Raw genomic sequence first — 22,626 nt, forward strand, 5'->3', positions numbered from 1 at the left:
CATGACTTGCTATCTTGCTATTTCTATTTCCTAATATAGTGTCTGCCACATGATGGATGCTTACTAAATGTTCATGTAATGAATAATTAAATGAATGAATAAATGCAGTACAATTTCAGATATTTCTTACACTTCAATTTCAGTTTAATGTTCATCCTATATTTAAAAACTCTTAGGAAAATTATGAGCTTGTGCTATATTTACTGTCATCTTCTTCTAATGGAGAAGAATGGAAGACATTAAATTAAAGCCTTACAGAAATACACTAACATAAATTCTTGATTTGGTGGGGGAGGCTTCTCTATATTAAATCAGCAAACTTAATGAAAGAATGAGCTGAAGCTATAGAGAGGTTAAAGTGAGGTTCTTCCCCTAGCCAGACTTATCAAAAAGAAAAGGGAGAGGACCCAAATAGATAAAATCATGAATGAAATAGGAGAGATCACAACCAACACCAAAGAAATACGATTATAAGAGAATACTACGAAAAATTACATGCCAACAAACTGGACAATCTGAAAGAAATGGACAAATTATTGAGACTCACACACTACCAAAACTGAAACAGAAGAAGCAGAAAATTTGAACAGGCCTCTAACCAGCAAAGAAACTGAATCAGTTATCAAAAATCTCCAAACAAACAAGAGTTCTGGACCAGATGGCTTCACAGGGGAATTCTACCGTACAGTTAAAGAAGAATTAATGCCTATTCTTCTCAAACTGTTCCAAAAAATAGAGATGGAAGGAAAGCTTCCAAACTCATTCTATGAAGCCAGCATTACCTTGATTCCAAAACCAGACAAAATCACACTAAAAAGGAGAACTAGAGGCCAATATCCCTGGTGAAACTGGATGCAAAATTCTCAACAAGATACTAGCAAATTGAACTCAACAGCACATTAAAAGAATTTCTCATCATGATCACGTGGGATTTATTCTTGGGCTGCAGGTCTGGTTCAATTATTTGCAAATCAATCGACATAATATACCACATTAATAAAAGAAAGGATAAGAACTACACGATCCTGTCAATAGATTCAGGAAAAGCATTTGACAAAATACAGCATCTTTCTTGATAAAAACCCTGAAGAAAGTAGGGGTAGAAAGAACATACCTCAACATCATAAAGGCCATATATGAAAGGCCCACAGCGAATATCATTCTTAATGGGGAGAATCTGAGAGCTTTTCCCCTAAGGTCAGGAACATAACAAGGGTGTCCACTCTCACCACTATTATTCAACATAGCACTGGAAGTCTTAGTCTCAGCAATCAGACAACAAAAAGAAATAAAAGGCATACAAACTGACAAAGAAGAAGTCAAACTTTCACTCTTTGCAGATGACATAATACTCTGTATGGAAAACCCAAAAGACTCCACCAAAAAATTTCTAGAACTGATATGTGAATTCAGCAAAGTCACAGGATATAAAATCAACGTACAGAAATCAGTTGCATTTCTATACACCAATAATGAAACAGCAGAAAAAGAAATCAAGGAATTGATCCCATTAAGAATTTCACCAAAAACCACGAGATACCTAGGAATAAAGCTAACCAAAGAGGTAGAAGATGTCTATGCTGAAAACTATAGAAAGCTTATGAAAGAAATTGAAGAAGACCCCCCCAAAATGGGAAAATATTCCATGCTCCTGGATTGGAAGAACAAATATTGTTAAAATATTGATACTATGCAAAGCAATCTATACATTCAATGCAATCTCTATAAATATAACACCAGCATTCTTCACAGAGCTAGAACAAACAATTGTAAAATTCATATGGAACCAGAAAAGACCCTGAATAGCCAAAGTAATGTTGAAAAAGAAAATCAAAGCTGGAGGCATCACAATTCCAGACTTCAAGCTGTATTACAAAGCTGTAATCATCAAGACAGTACTGGTGCAAAAACAGACACATAGATCAATGGAACAGATCAGAGAACCCAGAAATGGACCCCAGAATATATGGCCAACTAATCTTTGACAAAGCGGGGAAAGTATCCATTGGAAAAAAGACAGTATCTTTAGCAAATGGTGCTGGGAGAACTGAACAGCAACGTGCAAAAGAATGAAACTGGGCCACTCTCTTACACCATACACAAAAATAAATCCAAAATGGATGAAAGACCTAAATGTGAGACAAGAAACCATCAAAATCCTACAGGAGAAAACAGGCAGCAATCTCTTTGACCTTGGCCGCAGCAACTTCTTACTAGTTCTGTCTGCAGAGGCAATGGAAATAAAAGCAAAAATGAATTATTGGGACCTCATCAAGATAAAAAGCTTCTGCACAGTGAAGGAAACAATCAACAAAACTAAAAGGCAACTGATGGAATGGGAGAAGATATTTGAAAATGACATATCAGATAAAGGGTTAGTATTCAAACTCTATAAAGAACTTATCAAATTCAACCCCCCCAAAAAAAAAAATCCAGGGAAGAAATGGGCAGAAGACATGAATAGACACTTTTCCAAAGAAGACATCCAGGTGGCTAACAGAGACATGAAAAGAGGCTTAACATCACTCATCATCAGAGAAATACAAATCAAAAACACAATGAGATATGACCTCACATCTGTTAGAAGGGCTAAAATAAACAACTTGGGAAACCAGATGTTGGTGAAGCTGTGGAGAAAAGGAAACACGTTTGCACTGTTGGTGGGAATGCAAATTGGTATAGCCACTCTGGGGGAAAAAACAGTACAGTTTCCTCAAAAAGTTAAAAATAGAGCTACCCTATGACCCAGCAATTGCACTACTAGATGTTTTCCAAAGGATACAAAAATGCTGATTTGTAGGGGCACATGCACCCCAATGTTTATAGCAGACTACTGACACTAGCCAAATTATGGAAAGAGCCCAATGTCCATCAACTGATGAATGGATAAAGATATGGTGTGTGTGTATGTGTGCATATATATATATATATATAAAATGTAATATTACTCGGTGATCAAAACGAATGAAATCTTGTTATTTGTAACAACGTGGATGGAACTAGAGTATTATCATGCTAAGAGACATAGATCAGTCAGAGAAAGATAAATATCATGATTTCACTCACATGTGGAATTTAAGAAACACGGCAGATCAACATAGGGTAAAGGAAAGAAAAATAAGGTAAAAACACAGAGGAAGGCAAACCGTAAGAGATTTTTAAATACAGAGAATAAACTGAGGGTTGCCGGAGGGGGGAGCAGATGGATTAAATGGGTGATGAGCATTAAGGAGGACACTTGCTGGAATGAGCATTGGGTGTTATAAGTAAGTGATGAATCACTGGGTTCTACTCCTAAAACCAATAATACTATACTGTATGTTGCCTAACTTTAATATAAATAAATAAGTAAGTAAGTGAGGTTCTTACTGATGCAAATATAATAGTGAAAGTTTCAACTCTGGAAAGTGAAAGAGTACAGAGAACACTAATAGGGACTTGAGAGGGTTTGGGTGATTGAGATGAAAAGCTGGAGGAAACATTACTTCAGTCCATAATACAGTCATGAAAGGTGCAGAGGGGCAAGAATGCTTCCCTGAACTCTTCTGAAAAATGAGAAAATAACTACAGTTCATTTAGATTTTAAATTAACCATATTTCATTAATAATTCTGTGAGAATCATTGTTCATCTATTTCATATATACTATCTCTTAATTAACTAAACTCTTCAGTTAATCAGCTTATCATTCCATCTGACCAGTTTATGTAAGTAGAAATCACTCTATATTCAAAAGCAACAAACCATAAACCCAAATCCAAAAATCCCACAAATACCCTGATGCCTGTATTATTTATTCTGACCCATAATCAGTTACTATCATAATTTGGGTGGCCTCCAGCTTGATCTATTATAGAAGTTTGCCACCTAGGGTGGCTGGGGGCAGAGGGATCAGTGGGAAGCTGGAGTGAGGCAGGACTATTCTTTATCAAGTTGAGATAAGAATCAGAAAAACTGTCTCAGCTAGAGGGACTAATGCAGAGCAGGAAAAGAGTCTGAGAAAGCCTCAGCCCTCATTTCTGACACCAGGATATGGATGCAACAGTGGGAAGTCTGCCTCTCCATGAATTTGGAGATTAGGGACATAAGGTCACCTTCTGAGTTGAACTAGTAAAATTCACAGACAATGGGGATATGATTAGTCATCTGTGGGAGTAAAACAAGACACTGTAAAATGCGTGGACCTCACAAAGCTCCAATCAAGATAGGTGATTTGGTGTAATCAGAGGAAGCCAAGTCCAGGATGTGAACGTCATTTAGCAGAGGATATTTAATCAATTGAATTGTACACTGCCTGGAGGAAGACTGGGTGAAAAGTGGATGGCGGTGTGGCCAGAAGGGGAAGTAATCAACTTGGGCTACAGAAAGTGAAAACCCAAGCACTGTGCAGAGGAGAGACCCTGACCTTCGTGGCTGCTGGAGAAGTATGCTCTGCTGGGGGATTGGAGTGTCTCTTCTGATCTCTCTTCAGTACCCTTTGCACTCTTTGTTCAGCATTCATGTTCATTTTGTTCCTAGGATTGGCTGCCTTGGACAGTGGACATAAGACCTTCAGTCCCTGGGAAGAAATGTCTCCCACTGTAAATTTGTAAGTTGACTATTGAGTAAACTTATGGTTTTGCCTGATTCAAGTGACCTTGAATTCTGGAAACTTCTGAGATCCTGATGAGCATAAACAATAAAATTTGGAAGGTGGTCAAGGGGATACTACCTATGAGACCCCTTGATAGGCAGCCACAGCCTTCCCCTGGGAAGGCACTGACCTCATCTTCAGTCTTTTCTTGCTTTCAACAGACAGTGCCGCAACATCCACTGAGGTCAAGGATTCTTTTTTTTTTTTTCTTAACATTTATTTATTTTTGAGACAGAGAGAGAGCATGAACAGGGGAGGATCAGAGAAAGAGGGAGACACAGAATCTGAAACAAGCTCCAGGCTCTGAGCCGTCAGCACAGAGCCTGACTCGGGGCTTGAACCCAAGGACCGCGAGATCATGACCTGAGCCGAAGTCAGACGCTCAACCGACTGAGCCACCCAGGTGCCCCAAAGGATTCTTAATCTGATGAGGCCAATGAGCTAATTGTTTTTTAAAGAAACTGTTTCTTTTCCATCAACCTTATTTCATTTTATTTGCCTTTGTGGAAGACCAGCTTAAGACCACTCAGTGGTTATTCTTACCCACTCAGTGGCCTGAGCAGTGGGAGCTGCAGACCAGTCTTCAGTGGTAGACTAAGTGCTCCAGTCTTCAGTAGGGAACTGCTGAATAGGGACAGAGGAAACCTGCATGCCCTCAGACCAGTCTGTGACTTCAAGTTGAATCACATAAACTCAAGAGCTGGAGTAGTCCATTCACCCTGAAATTCCTCTTTGGTCACAGCCTTTTTAGCAGCAGCCTGCTTTTCCTTTCCAATCTCTTCAGGATCTCTGTATAAGTAGACATCAGGCATGACCTTCCATGGATGTTCATGGGAAATGGTGTCACACATGCACAGAACTCCCCAGGTCAGCATCAATTTTCAGACCCAGTGAGTGAGCTCCTTTGTTATTGCAAGGGATGGCAATGTCCACATAGCACAGAGGACAGTCTCTGTTACACAGAACAATGGTAGGAGGTTAACATAAGACACCTCTCTGAGAGGCTGGTCGTCAGTCCTTGGATTAGTAACCATGAGAAATCTCAGCTCCCAGAAGGCTGCCTGGATCTGGTTAGTGAAGGCTCTGGGAGTGAAGCAGCCAGCAATAGGAGTGGCTCCAGCAGCAAACTTCAGCACAGCTTGCTGGCCAGTATTCCTGGATGATATGACACTGACATGAGCCAGGTTTTCTTTTTTTTAAATGTTTGTTTATTTTTGAGACACAGAGTGCGAGTGGGGGAGGGGCAGAGAGAGGGAGACAAAGAATCTGAAGCAAGATCCAGGCTCTAAGCTATCAGCACAGAGACTGACACGGGGCTCGAACTCACAAACCGTGAGTTCATGAACTGAGCTGAAGTTGGACGCTTAACCGACTGAGCCACCCAGGCACCCCTGAGTCAGGTTTTCAATGGCAACAATGGCTCAAGCTGCCAAGAGAAGCTTCTCCCAGGTTCTCTTCAGATTCATGATGTAGATACCATCACTTTTCCTTTTGTAGATGTACTGTTCCATTTGGAATACCAACACAAGGTTGGTACCACCTAACTGGGTTCCTGCTGCAAGGAATTTGAGGGCATCCTACTCCTTCATTTGCTGGACGTCAAGGGCTCCAGACACTGTGAAAGTTTCCCTTTAAGTTACAATGGGAACATAAAACAACGCCATTATAGACCCCTCCCTGGGTAGCGCGGAAAGCCAATGACCTAATTTTAAATGAATGTTTTGTTAAGTCCCATTTACTACTATGAAAAGAAATTCACAGATAATAAACTACCTATATACATATTTTTAATATAACATCCTAACTATAAAAATAAAGAAAAATACTGTTAGAAGAGGAATATTTTGTAATAAAATTTTAATATGTATTAGAGTATATTAATGCTTGGGGATGACTAACTAGAAGATAGAATAAACTAGTCCATTGCTTTGAGATCACAGTGAATGTGGCAGAGACAAATGTAGACAGAGACAGGTGTGTTGGCAACTCAAATACCAAGAACGATGTCACTGTCAGTGAGATACTTTTCTGAAATTATGACTATTGCTGGTAAAGTTCTGAACCAAACACAGTACAGTCTTCTCTTTAATGCTCAGAGGGCATGTATGGAAAATTCCATGTATATTAAAACTATGCAAAAGTAACTTGTATTTCCAAGTAAAATGGGACTGAATTCCACATCCCGACAATTATAAACAGATTTTTGCACACAAATGTCCAGTGTGACTTTTGAAGGTTATACAGGACACACAACATTTCTTGGTTAAGGTGCCTGTGCTGCACACAATTGCACAATAGCATCCGTGGTTCCCTCTCACTAAATGCCACTAGTGCCCCTCCCAATAATTGTGGCAATCAAAAATGCCCCCTTGAGTTTCCAATACATCCCTCAGGGGTGGTTCCACTCCTGTTGAGAAACACTGAATTAAATCAACAGGACTCAATATGAGGGTCCAATTAGACAAACGTGCCCTGTCCCATGGCATAATCATTCCATGACCTGGCATCAGAAAACCCCAGCTTGTGGGGAGAAGGGACACGGATGGATGGAATCTAGTTCTAGAAGGAGAAGAAAGTAAGAAGTAATCAGAAAAGAAGTAAGAACTTAGGAGAGGAAACCAGTGTAATAGTTCACCTCTGGGATTTGAGCCAACATACAGGGAAGGGCCAACATAGAACTTTGGCTGTGGGGCCACCCATGTACCCAGGTTAGTTCTGGGTAGTAGTTATCCCAGACCTGGCTTAAAGGGAAGAATTTGTGGTCAACATGGGAGCCTGGATGTAGTCACTTGGTTCCTAGCACTTGGGTCTGGGTATGTGACTTATTTCCAAACCCCTTGTGCACAGCACCAGCCAGAAATGATTCAGCATTAGGCCTGGGCTTAAGTCTTCTCAAATCATAGCAGCTGAGAAGATGAGAAGATAGCAAAGGAAGGAAAGACCAACAGCCACAGTTTATCAATGCCACACATGTGATTGGAGAGGGGATATCTACACAACATTTGATTTTCTTACATTAGAGTGTTTTTTGCCCTCACTTAAACACAAACTAATCAACTCTTTCTTCAAACAAAAATGTATGTTCAAGAGAACAGAGTTGGGCATTCACAAACCATTTCACCCACCCCCACATCATTTATTTGTTGGCTTCCTGTGGGTAGACATAAAACAGCTGCTTGGAACTCAGATTTGGAGTCCATTTCCAAAAGTGGGGTCATGAAGGCGTGGCCATAAATCAAGGCAATTGTTATACTGAATACCACAATTTATAAGGATAAATACATAATTTTTCCTGGAGCCTGGGCTAAGGCCAGCCCTACAACCCATGCTTTGTGACTCAGGAGCCAAATAACACTCACGTACACCCAATATTCCCTGAAGACCATCTCAACAGGATGATGCTTCATCTCCTGTGACCATTCCCAAAGTCCCATCCATAACAATTATCTAATCTCTGCTCAGAAATCAAATTATCCAATGCTTTTACTCTATTGGCTTGAGCAGGCTTCTTTGTGCATACAGTTCCTGGAAAATACAAAAAGATGCTCTTATTTCCATCACCACCCTTTCAAAATTCTTATTACTTCATCTGTCCCACATTCATTAGAGTGGATGGTCATGAGAACAAGCTCGGCTTTATAGTGCTGGATAGAATGTATTAGCAAAATCGAGTCTTAAAAGACACAGAGAGAAATAAAAGCATTCTGTGCATGAGAAAAGATTTTCCATTTTAGCCTGTAAAAAGAGGGAAGGGACTAAAGAGATTATCTGCTATTACAAAATAATCAACGAGATAGCTGACAATATTTTTGCCTCTTCCAGAAACTTTGATTCAATCATGCTTAAGATATCACTGAACTATACACCCAAGGTTCCAACTCATTTTGCTGAGCTCTCACTTGTTGTCTGACATATTCTTCCCTCCACTCTTCCCCACTGTCTCCTGATCCAAGGTCTCCTATCTCCCTGTAAACACTATCCTCTAAGCCTATCTCAGCCTCTGGCTTTTGATCACATACCTGGGTAGATTTCAGGTCTGTTTACATTTTGGTTGTTCCCTCCATGCCACCAACCAAGGATTTATCCCCTCTTAGCTTAAGATCTGAGAAGCCAATGGAAGTAACTGCACAAGGCCCTCTACGAAAAGGAAGGGCATCTGTACCTATGTACTAATATATTTCTCTGTGCTTTTTTAAAATGTGAAGGTGTCCTTAGGATTTCCTTCCTGTGTACAGTGTCTCAATTTAATGCCCTAAATTGAGATCCACTTCCCTGCTCAGAAATTTTGGGTTTTTTTTTTAATGTTTATTTATTTGTTTTGAGAGAGAGAGAGAGAGAGAGAGAGAGAGAGAGCAGGCTCTGTGCTGACAGTGGGGCTTGATCGTATGAATTGAACTGTGAGGTCATGACCTGAGCCAAAATTAAGAGTCAGACACTTAACCAGCTGAGCCACCCAGGTGCCAGCCTGCTCAGAAACTTTTCATTGTTTCTCCTTTTGACCACAAAGTCAAGTCCAAGTTTGTTACGTAGTATTCCAGATCCTCTATGATCTGCCACCAACACACCTTTCCAAGAAATCAACCCTTCTAGCCACAATGAGAGAAGCAGTGGCCAAATGTGTAGCCTTTGGGCTCAAATTCCAGCTCAGTCACTTATAAGCACTGTCCTCAGGTAAATTACTTAAGCCTCTCTATGCCTCAGTGTCTTTTTTAAAAAAAAAATTTTTTTTTTCAACATTTATTTATTTTTGGGACAGAGAGAGACAGAGCATGAATGGGGGAGGGGCAGAGAGAGAGGGAGACACAGAATTGGAAACAGGCTCCAGGCTCTGAGCCATCAGCCCAGAGCCTGACGTGGGGCTCGAACTCACGGACCGCGAGATCGTGACCTGGCTGAAGTCAGACGCTTAACCGACTGCGCCACCCAGGCACCCCGCCTCAGTGTCTTTGACTATAAAAATGCGATAATAATAGTACTAATTTGAACTGCATGAGAATCAGAAGAATTAATGTTAGCTGAGACAATGCAACAGCTGAGAACAGTGTCTGATACATGATAAGCATCATCTACTATTGCAATTATCTTTACTTACTACCCTCAACACACTTGCATTTTCCTATTTTTGCATCTTTTCTCAGTTACCAATTTCTGTAATGCTCTTTCAAACCTTCTCTCCACTCCTTTGAATTCTACCCATCCTTCAAAGCCCTGATGAGGTTTTTCCTTTTCTACAAGCTTCCCTGAACCGTTCAGTTCACAGTGTTTTTTCCTGTGTACCAACACACAGATTTTCTATTCCAGTAATTTTGCAAATGGTTACTTGTTGCTTCATGGCACTTCTTGTATCGCTACCTTGTGATATTAACTTAAAATGAAATATCACCTGGTCTCCCCTAGTTAGCTTTTGAGTCCTTTGAAGGCAGGGACTTGGGCATGTCTTTGTGTAGAGCTCAGCACCTGTACATTGGCTTTCCAATAATACCTCAATAAATATCTGTTTATTTGACCTAATCTGATCCACAGGTTGAACGCAAGTTTGCTGGATGTTTTTGGAAGTGTGAACTGGAGGCAGTGTAGGAGATGTGGAACCTTAGTTATTCACTTGTAGAGCATTTATGGGATGTCTGTGCAACATGTTCCACTTCCAACTTGTACCTGACAAGGTATCAGCCCCTTTGCTCCAGGAGGAGGCACCAAGACTGGTGGGTGGAGATCCACTAGGATGAGATCAGGTACTGGGTTTGGCCAGAGGGGGTAGGCTTGGTGGCCAGAAGGGCGTTTAGAACAAAAATTTCGGTTCTCTCTCTCCCTACAGGATGCAGGGAGGCAAGGACACAGTCCCAGGGCTGGCTGCAACATAAGAAGGTCTCCTAAAGAGCAGTAGTTTCCACAAAGCAGTTTTGCAAATTCAGACCTTCCTTCCTTGGTTGCTCAGAGTTGCCCCTGGGTGGAAACCTTTGCCATCTAAGAGGGCCAGGGTGGGTAAGATAGGAGAAGCGCTAGTGTGGTATTGGGTCAAGACCTCTGGGTTCTAGTGCAGATTCTTTCACTAACTTCCTGGTTGGCTTGGACACTGATGTCATTGCCATTTTCTTAAGTCCCCTCATGTGTCAATGAGGTTGTTGGATGAATATGTAATAATCTCTAGGGTCCTGGTTCTCTGTAATATTGTATCACCCTAGAATTGTTCTCATAGTAGAGTCATTGTTATCTACAAGGTAAGAAACAGAGACCTCCTTTGTCTGAAATTCAGATTCTTCTGACCAGTGAAACTCAACTGAGTCAGTCCCTAGGGTACGGGATGGTCTCATTTATTGGGAGTGGCCCCGCTTGCTTACAACAGTCTTGGAATCCTTTTCCTTCTCCACCAAACCTGGGAAAGTAAGGACTTGCAATACAGGGTAACGAAGAGGTGGCAGGGTAACAATGGGGCAAAGGTCTTAAACTGGGGCCATCTCTGTTTAACTAGTCAATTGTCCTTGCCTTTGGATTATCACTGAGTGTTTCCTCCCTGTAGCTCTGGTGAGAAAACTGGAGTCACAGTTGCTGATGAGTTCTAGGGAGATGAAGCAAGATGGCCCTGAGGTTTGGTGCCAAGTGAACACTGTGGTCAGAGAATGTCACTGGCCTTGGGCTCCGCCTTACTGAGGCATCCCCCAGGCACATTTACCCCTCCCACTGCCAGAAGGCACTCTCTCCTTCTGGTCACCCAGATGTCCTCAGCAGTGTTCCTTGGATGCTCTTGCTGCTCCTGCTTCACTACCACCCCTCCCTCTCAATTTAAGCTCATTACAGCCCCTCCCATGGACCCACCTCTATTCCCCAGCTAAGGCAGCCAGTCTGCTTTCTTTACTTACATCAGGATCCTGGGGTGTGAGATCACTGAGGTTGTTACCTCTTCATGCTTGTGAGCCCATCTTGTGCCTGGAAAATTATGTCGAGGAGGAAGATATTTCTGCTGTCACCATGGGAAACTGCTGTATTCTAGGATTTGGGAAATAGTGTGGCTGGCAGATGACTGTCTTGGACAGAACATGTACAAGGATACCAGTTCTTGTAGGACAAGTGGTCAAATGTGGAAATGGACATCTGTCCCACTTACTTAGTTTGCTTTCTTTACTTTGCCTTACCTCTTCCTGGCAATGCAACAGCTTTGGCTAGGTGCTTGGCTCTGTGAGAGTTATGAGAGCGAATGGGAAGGAAGAGAAAACACACAGCCTGAACCTCCAAGGAGCTTGCAGTCTGGTCAGGGAAGCAAGGCATGCATACATTTGCAAGAATTCATAAGGGTGGCTGAAAGTTTGGGAATTTTACCTGGAGTCTATGTTGAGTTTCAGCATCTAAAAATTCCAAGTTTATCTTTCTGGAGAGAAGGTCCAGAATTCTCTGATTTCAAAGGCACACTGGACTGCTCACAAGGATGAGTAAATGAGCTCAAGTTAGAAGACCTGGGCTGGAGTTCTGGCTTTCCACCTGCTATCTGTGTGATAGCACATTGCCTGACTGCCCTGATCCTCAGTTTCTTAATCTCTAAAATGGGGGTAATAATTTGTGTCCTACCTCTCTCATAGCATAATTGTGAGGATCAAATAAGACAAGTGTGTGAAAGTGCTTTTGAAACCATAAAGCACCATACAGGTAAAAGGTGTCATAGCCAAGACCAGAGGACAGCCTCTCCAGGGCCATGCTCTGGAACTGCAGGGGAGCCAGACAGCCAGTGCCCAGCACAGCTCTCTGACTCTGTGAGTCCTGGGGCCTTGTCTACTGAAGGCAGGGCCTCTTGCTCCCTCAGCTGCATGGAAAATACTATCTGGCTAAACCTGGATTTTTTTTTTAAACCTCTTCACTCTCTTCTTCTCCAGTCCCCATTTCCATTCCTTACCACCCAGCCAACCTCTATGAAAGTGGTTTCCAAGTGGAATCTGGGTTTCAAGTTACATCACCACCAAATAATTCATGCCTTTCTGGAAGAGACCCAGAGATAAGTTGGGAACAACTTGTGTGGAAAATGAGAGGCCTGGTAGCCAATCCAAATATTGCAGACAGAATTTTTGTGAGCAAAGGCTTTCTAAAAAAACATTTGCCAAGATGGCTCACATCCCTGTAAGCAAAGATCAAGGTACAAGTTCATGAAACAAATGACACAGAGGCGGCTTAATGAAGGGTCTCTGGCATGTTGGTGAGAGGTGGGCCAGTGGGGACCGTGGGCCTTTCATCTGTCCATTTCTCTCTAGCTGCTGCTAAAGGCCTCTAATGCCATAAGAGTTCTTTTCTTTCCCAGTCTAGAAGAGAACCTGGGGAGCTAGCTCATCCAGGACATGCCTCTGTCTCTACCCTGGATGTTACCTGCAGCATTGTGGAACACAAAGGCTCTGTTCTTTCCATAAATACCTCTGGAGGAGAGTCACAGCCATGGTGACAGCCATCCTCTGTGACCCATTTTAGTGTTTAACAGTTGTCAGATCTTGAAAAGTGGGCCTCACAATGACCTTAAGATGCCATCTTAGCAGTTTTTGTTTATTTCCTGTTTCCTCTGGCTTCTACTGATTAGAGGAGGGGAATAGCCACTTCTCAAGTTTTCCACTTAAAAGTATGCCTTTAAATACTTGATCATAGTGGGCCCCCTTAACCTACATTTATCTAGACCTAATAATTTAAAAAACATTTTATGTGCTCACTAACTGGATTATAAACTTCTCTAACTGTTCTGTAATCTCTGCTACCTGACCTCCAGCTCCCCCTCCAAGAACTCCCCCGCAGTGCTCCCCTCCCCTTATTAGGCACCCACCTCTCTTCCCTTCCTAAGAACCTTTTCATCTTCAGTTCACCAACATTTGAACAGCTGTACAAGCACAAAATGTTTAATTTGGGAACAGAGTCTGTGGGAAGGAATGCTTTGTTAATTTCCAAAGTAACGCAAAGCCTAATTTAGAAACTCATATAGCAATTCTTTGGTTCTGGAAGTCACAGAGATTATAGATTGCACTGCAGAGGCAACCTGCCTGATGATGTTAGCACTTTGCAGTGCTGGGTTTTTCTGCAGCAGTTTCATTTTTATTCCCATCAGAGAGACAGTGGGTCACTCCAATAGAAGCATTTGCTCCCTGATGACAGGGTCTATGTCTTGTTCAGACTCTCTGTATGGTCAGGGCCTAGAAAGGGCAAGAAAGTGGTAAATATCTTTAAATTGCATTGCCTGTCTGTCCCCCTACTCCCTACTTTAGTCTTAACCTTGGTTCCAAACAGGTTCTGGAACTAGGAAGTGATGATGGTTACCAAGAATTGAGCAGGGCAGAGATAACTGTGATCTGATCGTAGCACCACTACCATCCTCGAATCCAGGAGGCTTAAAGAAAGTTAAGATAACAAGAGTTAAGGTACTGAAAGTTAAGGTACTGAGGAGTATCATGTCCTACCAGATCTAATATTATAATCCATCTCTCAGGGACACATATGACTGGATCTTAAAAATAATGAGAACCTGGATAGAACAGAATAGATTTGGAGGTAGAGATGATAGCGTGTAGAAATGAGGATACATCACTGCCACTGCCATAGTCACAGTACTTAGGGCTGGAACTGAAATAGCTCCTGCTGAGCATCACTGCCCAGGAGCTATCTGTATGCTGTGCATGCTCAGGGTCCTCTTTTGGCCTCTCTGGGCTCCAGGCAAAGCTGCCTTCCATCAAATGCTCGGGGTGCTTGACTGTCCCAGGATGCTCTGGAACCTTAAAACATACACTCAGTTGCATTTCTTGAATCTCCAGGGCTCAAAAGCCCAGAAAAAAGAATTCAATCTTTTGGTTGTTACCCCACAGACTCAGATATACAGATTGTGTGATAAACTAAAGGTCCCTGAGGGTCAATCTGGAAAGAAATACAATGAGGAAGATCCCTGAGAGAAAGTCACCATGAATGAAGATACTGTGACAGAGTGGACCAGATCCAGTCCAGCACCTCAATATTAGATAATAAGAGGTTCCATGTAGAGTGCAAAGCTGAGTCCCTCTATTTCTCCCCTGGAGCCCCTCAACCCCTGACCCCACAAGAGTTTCATGTTCTGGAAATGAGGGGCTGGGTCTTATGTAAGAAACACTGTGTCACTAGAGGTTCAGCTATTCAGGTGTGGGCATCTTCTCTAAAAGACCTGGAAAACCTTGTCCTGTTGGTCAGGGAGGGAGGCAACTACTGGAGGTCAGTAGTTGGGGGAGGTGGGCAACAGCTTAGCAGTAACCAATGGCAGTGGAGAGACTGCAGGGTGGCAAGGGCAGCAGGCCTGGAGGACAGAGACTAGAGAATAGACATGAAAGACGTGACTGCACAGCTAAGTAGTGGCAGAATTAACCACTTTTGTGGCACAGCGTACATTTTAATCAAAGTATTAGTTTTTGCAAGATCTCAAAATCTTTCAAAGCTCAGCTCTTGGGTGGGTTCATCTCCATTTATTTTTCATTTATGTGACTAGCAGACCTAGGATGATGCAGAGAAATAACAAGAAAGAAGCACAGACAGAAACACAGATTCAGAGAAAACAAGAATTATAAAAAGAGGTACAAAGGGTTACCGAGAGAGTTTGAGAAAAAGAATTAGAGGTCGAACAGAACACAGAGGAAACAATTTGGGGGACAGAGGCAGGCAGACAGACTTATGAAATCGGTGTTCTGCGAGATGCTAGCTGAGTCCCCTACAATGATGATCAGGCCGTCCTGGACTGAGCCGGCCTGGATTAAGAACCCAAGAGAAACCACAAAGGTTCATTGTTTTGTTTGTGCGGAGTTTTGGCTCCAGGCAACCTCCGCGCCGGCGTTCTGACACACTGCCTGAGCTCCCCCTGCTGGCCGCTCTGCAGAATTTCACCATCTGGGTCCAAGCGGAATCGGATTACGTAAGCTTCTTGAGCTTTGCACATCCATGTTTTTCCTTTCCTTTTTTAAAACTAAAAAATTTTTTATTTCCCTAGTTCCTGGTTTCTCCGAAGCCTGCTCTTTAATGCTGGGTTTTAAATGCCCTGACAGATTGCCATGGCCCTAACTGCCCAGTGAAGGCGGTCCTGAGAGACCCACCCTAATGAGGGTACAGGCAGGAGGCTGGCTGAGCAAACATATTTAATGAACACGTGCCACATACAAAGTGCTGTGGAAAGGCCTGAAGGGAGCTCATTTGGCCTTTAGTCTTTTTGCCTGAAAAATGACTGCTAGAATTAAACTGGTCTTATGGGGTTGGGGTGAGGGTGCTCCAACCGGACCAGCCTTCCACAATAAGTCCCGAGAAGAGCCTACTGGGGCAGCAGCGATGGTGCCCGTCCTTCCTTTTTTCCCCTTCTCTTTATCCCCTTCATCTTTTCTTTATGAGGAAGAGGAATTGCAATGGCAAAACCCCTGGGGTGGGAAGGAGAAAAATACAAGTCTCCCCAAATGCCAAGCCGATTTGACTGCTAAGAATAGCTTTTATCTCTGGGAGGAAAGGCAGAAGACCTGGTTCTCTCTTCCCTCCAACTTAAGGTTGCTTTTAAAGGGGCAGCATCCAGCATGGGAACACAGTAAGCCCTGTCGTTTCTAAAGTGATTGAGTTCCAAGTCACAAAGCCTAGAGAGGGGCGACGTAGGAGGAGAGAACTTGCATCCAGAGGACTAGGGAAGGAGGTAAAGGTGGAGGCAAGAGGAAGATGGAAAGGAAGAGATTGAACAGGACACAGGAATCTCTGTTACACACTGAGCCCTGGTTTCTGTGGTTCCGAGGAGACTGACAAGGACAGTGAGACTTTTGGGGGGTGGCCTTGGGATGAGCAGTGGAACCAGTAGGGGCTCTAGGCAGTAGAGTCCCCACTATGGCTGTACTTTCGGGAAGGGGGACAGATTTCCAGAATTCTGGCTAGAATGTATGCTCATCATAAACGAATCATTGTGAGTCCCCTCCTTCCCAGCCACTCAGATGTTAGAAACACAAACTGTGTCTCTAAAAATTAAGTTTTCTTTCATGAAAGTGCTGCATTTCTCTCAGGGAAGAAAGTTAAAATGTTCCTAAAACATGAGTTCAGAGGCATACAGTTATTCTCAAGGACTCTGGATAAAAACATCGAAAGGATTCCTTCTCCTTTGTTACCTAAAAACTGAACAGATTTTTACTGCATTGCAGAAAGCAGTAATGGTCCTCAGGGAAGCAGTCACTTCTTTAGTCCCCTGTTCTGCCCTTGTAAAACCACCTTCCCTCCTCTATTTTCTTTCCTCCTGTCACCACTTCAGCCTTTTGCTTACATTGTCTCCTGGTCTCCTTAGGCTCTGGCTTCCTTCCCCACTTATATTTCATGTCCCTCCTGGATCTGCTTCCCTGGCCAGAGTGCCCACTTGGTTGCCATATCTGCATGGGATCCCCAAATGTCTGATGCCCTGCAGCTTTCCAACAGGGCAAGTGGGATATCCCACAAAACTTGAGGAGAATCAGTCCCTGGGTCTTTCTTTACTCAAGGCAGTCTACAAACCACCTCTGGAAAACTACTAGGCAAGATGATAGCCCACAACTCATATTATGTTCTATCTCAAGTAGCCTTTGCCCACTTCTACCATGGAAGAGTATTTTAGTGACTCATGAGTCAATAGGAACAGAAGGGTCTTGGCAGGCACTGCATAAATACAAATAATGGTTATTTATCACAAATGAAAGTGGCTCATAAGTAACTGAAACTTACTTTTTGAATAAAAGGGAAAAATCTACAAACATCAAAAAGTAAAAAAATAAAAGAGGAATACCCTTCAGAAGATGCCATTTCTCTGTATTGCTATAAGCTGAGTAAATGGTAGCAATTTCCTAAATGCTCCTGGAGAAGAAATGATCTTGGAAGAAATCTGCTCAGCGGCTCCATGTTGCAGGTCAGGGCCAGCTACAACCAGCAGAGGGCAGACTTCAGTTATAAACAGAAACCTGCAGAGCAGTTGGTGGGGAAAGGGCAATTTAGGATTCCAAGGTTGTACCTTGCTTATTCCAGGCCATGCATAACCCTGAGATCATAGTCCAAGATTATGGACAGGATACAAGAGACTAGATTTCAAGGAATCAGTTATAAGCAGAGAATGACATGACTATAAATGTTCCTTTGTTTATAAGATTAAAGCCTGGTCAGAAGAGGCTGGTTCTGTGTACCCTTTCTGGGTGCTACAAGCTGCTGTTTAATGTGAATCACTGCAGTGACTGGTCCCCGTCCTGGGCATGCCACAGTTACTCGAAGCTGCATGTTGTTTAGAGTGGAGATGTTTGGGCTTTGTAACTAATTTGGAAAAGCAAAGACTGTGTCCAGGATTTGGTGAAGAAGTTCCTGCTTTGATCGTTCCCTTTTGTTTAATGAATATAGAGAAACTGTATTCCCTGGGAAACAGATAGGAATGAAGACCATTAGAAATGGTTCCTTAAGATTTTCGCCAGCCTATCAGTTCCACTTCTAGATAGATACCCAAGAGAAGTGAAAACATATGTCCACACAAAAACCGGTACATGAAAGTTCAAACAGCATTATTCCTCATAGCCAAAAAATGGAAACAACCCAAGTGTCCACTAGCTGACAAACAGATAAATAAAATGCAGTCTGTCTGTACAACTGAATATTATTTAGTCAAAAAGGGATGAAGTACTAATCCATGTTATAACATGGATTAACCTTGAAACCTTCATGCTGATTGAGAGAAGCCAGTCACAGAGGACCACATATTGTATGATTCCATTTTTATGAAATGTCCAGAATAGGCAAAGTCACAGAAATAGAAAATAGATTAGTGGTTGTCAAGGGGAAGGGGCGGGGGGAGAGACGGGAAGTGACTGTTAATAACTATGGGGTTTCTTTTGGGGGTGATGAAGATGTTCTGAAATTAGATAGTGGTGATGCATAACTCTGAAAATACACTAAAAAGCACTGAACTGTACACTATAAAACTGTCATTAAAAAAAAAAAAAAAGATTTTGACCAGGGCAGATGTTCTAGAGGGAAAATCAGAGCAGGAAATAAGGAGAAAATAGAGAGAATATTTGACTTCTGAGAGACCCAGACCTACCACCAAGCAAATATATATATATATTATACATATATATATATATTATTATACATATATATATATATATTATACATATAGTAGTTCAGTGCAGGCAGATAGAGGTAACCAAACCCGGTATAGAAAACAAGGAGAATTATCCACAAAGCTGAACTGACCCTGTATCTTCTCCAGCTGACTGATTTGTAAAGGGTTGTCACCTTTCTGATTGTGCAGGCATGGTAACATGGGTGCTATTTCACTCAAGGCAAGAGGGCTGCATTTGTGTTGATGTCATGGTGCACCCCTGTGTGGAGCGAAATAAGGGAGAATTACACTCCTCAGGCTATGATAACAGGACAGACTTTCTAAGACCTCAGGAGCTGATGAGGAAGGAAGGTGATAATAATTAAGTCACCAGCTCAGCTCGGTGGGGGCCTTGTGGTCACACTTGAGTTCCAGGTATATAATCAGTAATGCCCACAAGAGTCTAGAAGCTCATACTTTGTTCTTTCTGTAGCTCCCACAGCACCTTGCAGAGGCTAAGCCCATGAGAGCTTGGTCAATACTTGCGAAAAGTGGAGGGAGGAAGAAATAGATGAGCACACAACTGAAAAGGCCTAGTGAAGTACCCTGGGATGACTGAAGCCATGCCAGGTATAGCCTTGGTCAACACACCAGAGAGGAAGTGGCCCTAAGTGAGAAAGACAAGAAGACATGACTTTGATTGCTCACTCTCTCAGAACCACTCACCCACAGATCACTGGGCCTGCCTTGCTGAGCCCTGAAGCATTAATCAGAGCAAGATCCCAGGCACACCTGAGTTTGCCCTTGTAATACAACATGCTTGACAAGTCTTTAATTTCTTACCTTCATCCAGTTCCTGGACATAGACTGCAATGTGTTACCATCCTTGTGTACTAGCATCCTTGTATCAGGATTTGCTTCATTTCTAAGATGTACTGTGAAGAAACTCTATGAAAGTTGCGTTTTAAAATTTGTGTTTACTGATTAGAAAAAAAAAAACAGCACCGTTTTGTTCTGTAATTGCTTAAGGTGACTGAGGAGAGCAATGATACTGGAGTATGATACAATATTTTCCAGTTCTGTGTTTTTCTTCAAGTGTGGTCCTCTGGGTGAATGTTATACATTTTAGGGAACCTGGGACTATGGCTAACTATGTCTTAAAAAAACCTGCTTAATTATAGATTCAGTCAAGAGATGGGAACTCAGTAACCAATTAGGTAGCTAGAGCTTCAAACAGGCACAGAAACCAGAGCTCATAACACTTCCAATTACATAGTAAAGAAGGGGTTAAGAACAACTGGCCAAATAACAGTTGTTTTTAATAAATTGTATAAGTTTGGTGGTAGTAAGAAGTAGATTTGGGAGTTGAGCAGATCTGGATTTAAAGCTTGGCCTTTTCCTTCAGTTTCCTTTAGTGATGTGCACCGATCACCTATGCACCAGGCACTGTGTTTGGCATTGATGACAGAAGCACGAACAAGAAAGTCTCTCTCCTGGGGTTCCTGGGTGGCTCAGTTGGTTGGGTGTCCGACTTCGGCTCAGGTCATGATCTCACGGCTTGTGAGTTCCAGCCCTATGTCAGGCTCTGTGCTAACAACTCAGAGCCTGGAGCCTGCTTCTGATTCTGTGTCTCCCTCTCTCTCTGCCCTTCCCCTGCTCATGCTCTCTCTCAAGAATAAATAAACATTTAAAAAAAATTAAAAAAAGAAAGAAAGAAAGAAAGTCTCTCTCCTGAGGGGGCTTACAGTCCCAACAGCTACATAAAATACTTGTTATCTTAAAGGAGACTAAGCCTCTCTGCATCTAGATCTGTCAAATGGGGAGAAATGATATCTAATTTAAAAGTTATAGTAAGCATTAAACTGAATAACAAACAAAATGTGTGGGATGTTGTATTTTAAAAAATGTTGCTTTTCTTCCCCTTATAAAAACTTGGTATCATTTTATCATTTGCTACCACATAGCTACTATTTTAATTGGACATTCCCAGTTTAAAATGAGACCACATGGCTCAAGGCCTTGAATGGAATCCCCAAAGCCAAGTCCATTAGGAAACATTTAGAGGACTTCAGGGTAATAGGTGTGACATAAATGTCTAGGATGGTTGCTGATCAAAATCCAATCCTCTGATGCATGAAAGGAGAGCCCTTTGCTCTTCTCTGCATCTGCTTCCCTCCTCCTTCTTTCCTTTCAACCTACAGCATCTCCATGTTGCTGCTTCTCTCTCCTCTACTACAGTAATTGTGCTCCCAGACCCTCTGACTCAGAGACAGAGGCCTCTGTTGTGAACACGCACAGTGCTGGCTGACCAGCACACTGGACAGTTCTGTGTCAGGGTTCTGTTGAATATTGACTTTTAATGACTAATGATTTCATCATTTTGTAGATTTTTGAAAAAAGATTGAGGGCTAGAGAGGTTGTGACTTGCTCAAGGTCTCACAATGGGAAGTAGAGTCAGGAATCTGAAATGCCTCATGCTCCGCTGTATAAGAGCTTTGGTTTGGCCATCTCCATCTACCATGCATTTTAGATTCCTTTCTTACTATGCCAGTGTATTAAAAATAATTTTTTAAAGATACTAAGCTGTTGTAGTTTTAGGTTGTTTTTTCTAGAAGGCACAAACTGGTTAGATTTACCCTGGTATAAGAGGCCATTAGTTTAGCAAATCTACTTGGATTTTGTGACTGCCATGCTGAAAGTCCTAAAAATAAATGTAATAAAAGCTGCACTTGGGTCCAGCAGTCAAGAAGATAGAAATGGATTCTTTCCAAAGCCAGTATTTACACTTGGATGCCTCTGTCTTTCTCATTTACTTTAACAAGCTATTTCATGAGGTAACTTTATCTTTAAAGATACTTTTCATTTTTTTTTTTTTTTTTTTATAAGGGGAGGTAGTTTTTAGGAGAGAGCAAGGAATTTAAACTCAAGAGGTTTGGGCTCTAGTCCCAGTTCTGCTGGGTGACCTTATACTAATCGCTTCCCCTCTTTGAGCCAAAACTCATTTGTACAATGTATGGGGTGGACTAGCCTAGAGGTTTTCACACCACGGTCGGTGGGGCTTAATGATTTGCAGATTATATTCGGGGCCACAGTGGCAGATCTAAAGTGAAGGCTGGGAGTGGGAGAGGCTGGGGCTCCAGAACCACACTGTCCTCTCCTCTTCCCTCCCCTACTCGGAGCAGCATTCCTTTTGTTTGCCTTCCAGGGGGAGAGTCTGCATACGATTTTACTTGAAAGAAAGGTTCTACTGTTTCTTTAGCATTTAAAAATCATCAGCACAGCTCAATGATCAGAAGGAATCTTTCATGTTCTAACATTCTCTAGTTTCTAAGTTCAAAGATTGGCTCCTGATTTTTCTTTTTAGAGGTTTCTTTGCTGTTATGGACATACTCACCAATCACTCCTTAATTATAAACACTCTCTCTGCTGACCCCAGCTGACTGCTAACTATGTATTATGCGGGCTATAAAGATCCTGGAAATCAGCTTGTCTGGTAATCCTCCCCTAATAGCGTTGCAACCGGCAGGGAGGAACATTTGCAGCAGTGTTAATTTGCTGACCAGGGATTTTATTTATTATTATTATTTTAACTTGCAGGCATTTGCTCCAACCACTTTGGAAAAGACAGTTCCAGAATCATCCTCAGCCCTGGCTGGCACAGCAGTGCCCTCATTTGTATGCTGCCGCTTTGTCTCTCGAAGGGCATTCTGCAACGCCATTCCTCACCGCTCCCCACCGCGCTCAACAGCTATGCAGATGGGGTTTCAATCCTCTCCTGCACATTTCATTTTTCCGGCTGTATGTCTTGCCGTGTGCTCACTAAGTCACCTCTAAACGCCAGCAATCTTTGACTGCCGTGGGTGCCGAGCCAGACTGTGCAGCCCAGCCCTTCCTGGAGCACACCAGCCCTTTCTGGTACGGATTTATTTCATACATGATGTGGATGCTTTGCC

The 22,626-nt window shown here is 42.4% G+C and overlaps 1 pseudogene; it reads right to left on the minus strand.

The window, feature by feature from the left end:
* Positions 1-5,136: 5,136 nt before the first annotated feature.
* On the minus strand, positions 5,137-22,392 carry LOC122490983 (annotated as a pseudogene).
* Positions 22,393-22,626: the final 234 nt, after the last annotated feature.

This window comes from Prionailurus bengalensis, chromosome C2 (assembly GCF_016509475.1).
Source record: "Prionailurus bengalensis isolate Pbe53 chromosome C2, Fcat_Pben_1.1_paternal_pri, whole genome shotgun sequence".
NCBI classification, from domain to species: domain Eukaryota; kingdom Metazoa; phylum Chordata; class Mammalia; order Carnivora; family Felidae; genus Prionailurus; species Prionailurus bengalensis.